Genomic DNA, 6924 nt, shown 5'->3' with positions numbered 1-6924 from the left:
AATTTCAGAAATGCAGCTCAGAAGAACGAGTGTCTTCTGCCCAATATGCCCGGATTGTCTGAAGACGGGCGGATTCTCTTGAAACCGCTCGGGTTCTACCCCTTTTACCCGGATTCAGTTCCATCCGTGTACCTTGCATATCCCTTGTCATTTTTCATTTTTCGAAATCTCGTGTTCTTCATTGTGGGGGCACTACTAAGGCATGAATAGCCTAGGCAATTGCTATCCCCACACTAAGCTAAAGCACTACACATTAATTGAAATTATTAGTCCCTCCCTCACTTCTCTCAAACATGATAATCATCTTGATCAAGGCATAAAAAAAAATCCAAAAATGACAAAAATTGCAAATTAAGAATTTAAGATGCGAGTTAGGGAGTTAGAAATATTTACAAATGGTGGTTTAGGGAGGACTCCACCAAACTCTCATTCTTGATGAGATGTCAAGGGGGCATGTCCAAGGTGTTGTTGATGTTGCTCAACACCTTGAAAAAGTAATCAAAAGCTTGTTCATTGTCGTGATAAAGTTCTTCAATAGATCTTTGCCCTTGTTGTCGGTCTTGATCGATAGCATTACCAATGTAGGGATTGAAAATCCCTTCAAACTCATCGTCCCAAAGACCACAAACTTCATCCACTTGATCACTAAAGTTCTCTTGAGTTGATAGAGACAACTCTCCCAATTTTTTGTCTTGGCCAATGAGGCCATCTTCTTCATTGCTTGATTTTGGTGAGCTTTGCAAGCTCTCTTTGTTACAATTCACTTGTTCTTTGAATGGAGCATCTTTAATTTTCTTCTTCCATTGGAGTTCCGACTTCTTCCTATCATCCTTCCGGCTATAATGATCGATAATAAAACATGGTTCATGTAAACGGGGAGCTCTCATAGTCTTGTCAAGATTGAAAGTTATACTCTCATCTCCCACTTCTAGAGTGAGCTCTCCATGTTTCACATCAATCACCGCACCCGCGGTGTGTAAGAAAGGTCTTCCTAGAATGATTGGAATATTGGAATCTTCTTCCATATCAACAATGACAAAGTCCACCAGGATGAAAAATTTCCCAATTCGTACGGGAACATCTTCCCATAACTCTAATGGTGTCTTCGTCGATCTATCGGCCATTTGGAGTGTGATATTGGTGCATTTAAGCTCTCCCATCCCCAACCTTTTACTCACCGAGTACGGCATAACACTCACACTAGCCCCTAGATCACATAAGGCTTTGTTGATTGTGGTGTCGCCAATGGTACACGGTATTGAGAAGCTTCCCGGATCCTTGAGTTTTGGAGGTGAACTCCCTTGAAGTATTGCACTACTCACCTTAGTGAAAGCGATAGTCTCAAGCTTCCAGATCGACTTCATCTTTGTGAGGATGTCTTTCATGTATTTCGCATAGGCCGGCACGTGATTGATTAATTCCGTGAAAGGAATTGAGACTTCCAAATTCTTCATAATTTCCATAAACTTTCCAAGTTGGTCATCAAATTTGGGCTTGGCTTGACGACTTGGAAAAGGAAGTCTAATCACAATGGGCTCCTTCTCCTTGACCTTGTCTTCATTTTTCTTTGAAATTTCTTCCTTTGATGATTCTCTATCTTTGGAGTTTTGCACAATTTCTTCCTTATCACTAGCTTCCACAACTTCATCCTCAACTTGCTTCTTCGGTGCTTCATACCTTGTACCACTTCTCATGTTAATGGCACTAACCGTTTCATATCTTGGGGGATTACATTGAGGTGGTAATTGCCCCTTTTGTCTTTGTGAGCTTGAAGATTCTAGTTGAGTTAATTGGGTTTCCAACATTTTGGTGTGAGCTAGGATGTTGTTGATGGTGGTTTCTTTTGCTTGACTATCTTTTTGCATTTGAGTGAAAAATTCTTGTTGATTCTTTTGCATTTGAAGGACCGCTCTTTGAACATCAAAACCTTGGTCATTTTGTTGATTGTATGGATTTTGATTTTGGTAACCTTGGTTTTGGTTGTAAAAGGGTCTTTGATTTTGGTTTCTCATGGGAGGTGGGGTGTATGTTGTTTGAGGGTTTTGAACATTTTGGCTTTTGTATGAGAGATTTGGATGGAATTTGGTGTTTTCATTGTAATAGTTGGAATAAGGGGTACCACTCTTGTATGCTTGGAAAGCATTTACTTGTTCATTTGTTCCCCTACATTCACTTGAGTCATGTCCCAAAATTCCACAATTCTCACATATCCCACTTGGGATTGATGAGGATGCCGTCATGGCATTAACATGATGCTTTGGTGATTTCGAGGCTTCTTCAAGTCTAGCCATAGCTTTTTCAAACTTCAAATTGATTGTGTCAATGTGAGCACTAAGTTGAGCACCCAATTGAGTAACGGAGTCCACTTCATGCTTTCCTCCTCTAGTAGCCTTACGAGGTCTACTATATTGTGAGTTATTGACCGCCATTTCCTCAATTTTGTTCCAAGTTTGATTGTCATCAACTTCGGTGAACATTTCATTTGATCCCATGTTGAGAATGTTCCTTGAATCTTCATATAGACCGTTCCAAAATTGTTGTACCAAGAACCACTCGCTAAGTCCATGGTGAGGACATGAGCGACAAATTCCCTTGAACCGCTCCCAAGCTTCATACAAAGATTCTTCATCCCTTTGCTTAAAACCCGTAATTTGAGCTCTTAGCATGTTAGTCTTTTCCGGTGGGTAGAATTTTTTGTAGAAAGCTAGAGCCAACTTTTTCCAAGAATCAATTCCGAGAGTGGCCTTATCAAGGCCCTTCAACCATTGTTTCGCGGTGCCAATTAGAGAAAAAGGAAATAAGACCCATCGAATTTGGTCTTGAGTTACACCGGTTTGAGAAATCGCATCACAATAGTCACAAAAGGTCTCCACATGAGAATGAGGGTCTTCACTAGGCATCCCCCCAAATTGGCTCCTTTCGACTAATTGGATAAATGCGGATTTGGCAATGAAATTTCCGGTTATATGTTGTGGTGTGGGAGTACCATTGGGTAGGTTCTACTCGGTGGGTACGGAATGTGATGAAAACTTAGGCATTGTGGGTTGATTTTGTGTTGTATTTTGTGTTGGGTTCTCCTCACCTTCTCTTGCAAAAGGGTTGATGAACTCAATAGTTGGTTGAATATCTACAACCTCACTAATACCTCTCAAGTTTCTCCTAGCAAGTCTTCTATTGGTTGTCAAAGTTCTTTCAATTTCACGATCAAAAGGTAACAAATCACCTAGTGACCTTCTAGACATGCAAAATATCAAACAACTCGAAAACAATTAGAACAAACCTTGAGGAGTTTTACTTCCTCAAGGTAAAAGAAAGACACAACTAATAACAATATAAGAAAATCTAAATCAAGATAACACCGTCCCCGGCAACGGCGCCATTTTTGGTCGGGACTATTTCGGATGCTATATTCTATTTTTCGGAACAATTTTCGTTGGAAGCACCTAGACCAAAACAAAATTTATAACTTCACAAACAACTCTACAATAAGTAAAGAGGCAAGTAAAGGTCGGATCCCAAGGGACGGGAATTGAGATGAGATTTCTATTGAAACTAGTGGTGTCTTAGGGGTGTCACAATTTGGGTTGATGTAGAAGGTCACTAAACTAAATAGCAATGAAAGTAAATAAGCAAGATGAATTGAAAGGATTGTAAACAATTGATAAAAAGCACTAGGGTGTCATGGGGTCATAGGGGATTCATGGAAATTGATCATACAAACATGTTCTCAAATTATAAGCAAGCAATTATTGTTGTGATGGATTGAGTTGGGTTATATCTTACAATCCTAGGAAAGTTTGGGTCCCGATGCCGAATAGATTAGATTGTACAACACCTACAAGTCGACTTAGTCTTCCCTACTCAACAACATGCATGGTCTAATGAGACTCGAGTTGGTTTATGTATTACAAGTCTCATTGAAAAGATAGGTGATGGGTAAAAAATGCAAGGATTCATAAGCTCACATTTCATCAAACATAACATGTGCATGAGTTGAGATCAAAACAAGCAAGCAAATAAACCATGAAAGCATATTAATTTAAGCATGAATCATTCCCCATGTTGGTTTCCCCTAATTACCCATTAACCCTAGCTATGGAACTACTCACTCATTATCATGTTGAACATGCTAGCAAGGTTGTCAATCATACCAACAAAGTGAAACATGATGAACAAATGAAAGTAATTAGCAATAATTAAAAAGGAATTAAGAGAATTATACCTACTAATGATTCCAATAATAAAGCAAAGAATAATAGAAGTACTTGATGCTTGATTGAGAGGTTGTCAATCTCCCAATAATAACCCAAATAATCTTCAATTACCCAAAATAAAGGATGAACAAAAGAGAGATTAAGGAAATAAAACTTGTATTAAAACTTGATTAATTGTTGATTACAAAACTAAAGAGAGATTTGATTGATATTAACTACTCTAAGATTTGATAAGAAGAACATGCTCTTCTAATTAGACTAATGGGGTATTTATAGTGGAAATTAGGTGGATGCATTAGGGTTAACTAAGGGCTTAAATGACGATTAAGTCCCTACTTAGGGAAACGCCGGTATTTTCTGAAGGAAGGGCATCTTTCTTGAAGCTTGAAGAAACGGATTTGCGCTGTCTTGGAATCCGTGCGTCTTAGGCACGGGACGGCCGGATTGAGGAGTCTCTGCCCGGGCGTCTTTGGGAGAAGACGGCGTCTTAAGTGTCTTCTTTGCCCGGCGTCTTTGGTAGAAGACGCACGGATTGTGGTCCTGGGGGACGGGCGTCTTCAGGGGAAGACGGGCGGATTGATGCTCAGCCGTGTTTCTTCTTCTTTTCTTCATAAAATCCTTAGGGATTTCCTTGGGGATGCAATGATCTTTCCTCATCATTGCCCAACTACTATAATATGTACAAAGACCTTCTAATCTTGTCTCTCCTTGATGCTTGGTCATTGGATTTAATCAATTTAGTCTCATTTTGCCATGAAAATACAAGGTTTGCACTCATTTTCTACCAAGGACACAAAACCTCAAGGAATATGCAAAACAAAGAACTAAAGACAATAAATGACCTAAAAATGCACTAAAAAGCATGGGAACAAGGCTAATTCGGGGACTAAATGTGCGCCAATTATGGTCACATCAGTTATCACTAGAACTCCAAGAGGATTCTTAGTGTTGTTAGGCTTACCTCCAGGTGGTATTAGTAGGCGACCGTCTTCAATCATGTCTTGAAGTACATTTTTCAATTTGTAGAATTTCTCTGTATCATGTCCCTTACCTCTATGGTATTCACAGTACGAATTCTCATCCCAGAACTTGGATTTCTTTTCTGGTTCAGGCGTAGGGCCTATGGGTTGAAGTTTCCCGAGTTTCATCAATCTTTTCAGAGCGTTGGAATACGTGTCCCCTAGATTTGTGAATTTCCTTGGAGGGGTACTCTTCTTAGATGGCTCAAGGAGGTTAACTTTGTCGGTCTTGCTAGTGGAGCCGTAAGAACGACTTGTTAAGCCTTGGTATCCACGACCTATCGTTTTGGACAAGAGCCCTTTACGAATGTCACCTTCGATCCTTGTCCCTAGTACGGTCAAATCTTTGAAAGTCTTGATGTTTTGATACCTCAAATGATTTTCATAGATGTGCTTTAGGTTGTCCACAAATTTCTCCACAAGGGTAGCCTCATCCGGACGTTCAACAAGTTAAGTACTAGTCTTCCTCCACCGACTTAGGAAATCGGTGAAACCTTCTTTGTCATTTTGGGTAAGAACCTCTAAAGTGCGCATGTTGACTTGGATTTCAACATTATCCGCATATTGTTTAGCAAACTCGATTGCGGCATCGTCCCAAGTAGCGATTTTCTTATGTTCTAGCGAATAGAACCATTGTTTTGGGATCGTGTCAAGAGATGAAGGAAAGATCCTTAAGAACATCTCGGGTTTAATGCCTTTGATGGACATGTAATCCTTAAAGGCACGGATATGGTTCAAAGGGTTTTCATGCCCCTTGAATTTAGGGATATCCGTCATGTTGAAGTTGGTTGGCAACTTGGAACTTACGGCCTCATACTTGCGATTATTCTCCCTATAAATGTCATCCCCTTTAAGATACATCAATTGCTCCTTTAAGTATTGGAGTCGTTTCTCAGCTGCAGTCATACCCATGGGAGGGTTTTCGTCCCCGAAGTCATTCACGAAGTCATCAGCGATTTCACTTTCTCGAAGAGGCATCCTTGTTTTCACGGCATATATTCGGCCCTCAATGGTGTCAAGGCGATCATACACTTGGTATTGAGTAACTTGGAGACGAGCTAGCGTGGTTAGGATTTGATCATTACTATTCTGAAGTTGATTGAAGTTCGCGTCGCTTGTTCCAGGCATCTTGGAAACTGAATAAGATATCGACGATGAATCAAAATACGATCGACCACTCTAGCACACTTACTTGACAAGAAATGTTTTGACTCGTGAAGTGGGAGTGTGCCACTTGTGTCACTGAGTTTTGAGGAAATGACAAAGTTTGAAAAATGTTGGTCCTAGTCAACTTTAGTGTAGTTGTAGGAGTGGACTCAAAGTGAAGTTTTGAAATGAGTTTTGAGGCCCGAATTTTGACTCGACAATTGGACAGGGTTTCGGCTTGTTTTGCGCTAACATTAGGTTCAAGTTCGAAATTTTACATGTTAAAGAAGGATTTTGAACTTTACAAAAATCGTCATAGTTTTGTTTAGAAAAGGGTGATCACGTATGGTACAACCAATATACAAGCATTATAACGGGATACTGAGTGCATTTAAACGGGTTTTGGTTTAAAGGGTGGGTTGCCATACCGAACAATCAAACCCGAAGTCTGTGGAGAGGCTCGTACCAAACAAGAGTAAGGCCGATTCCTAGTCCATTTCCTCAAGTAGTGAAAGTCCTTGATACAAAAAAGAGTAAGTACCATG

General features: G+C 40.0%; 1 non-coding gene across 1 annotated transcript; it reads left to right on the top strand.

Moving 5' to 3' along the window:
* The first annotated feature begins 2559 nt into the window (after window positions 1-2559).
* LOC141625889 (small nucleolar RNA R71) lies at window positions 2560-2666 on the top strand. The gene has a single exon (XR_012535634.1). It is a non-coding gene; the product is annotated as a small nucleolar RNA R71 (small nucleolar RNA).
* Window positions 2667-6924: the final 4258 nt, after the last annotated feature.

The sequence above is a fragment of the Silene latifolia genome, chromosome X, assembly GCF_048544455.1.
Source record: "Silene latifolia isolate original U9 population chromosome X, ASM4854445v1, whole genome shotgun sequence".
Taxonomy (NCBI): domain Eukaryota; kingdom Viridiplantae; phylum Streptophyta; class Magnoliopsida; order Caryophyllales; family Caryophyllaceae; genus Silene; species Silene latifolia.
This window is presented reverse-complemented; position numbering and strand designations above follow the sequence as displayed.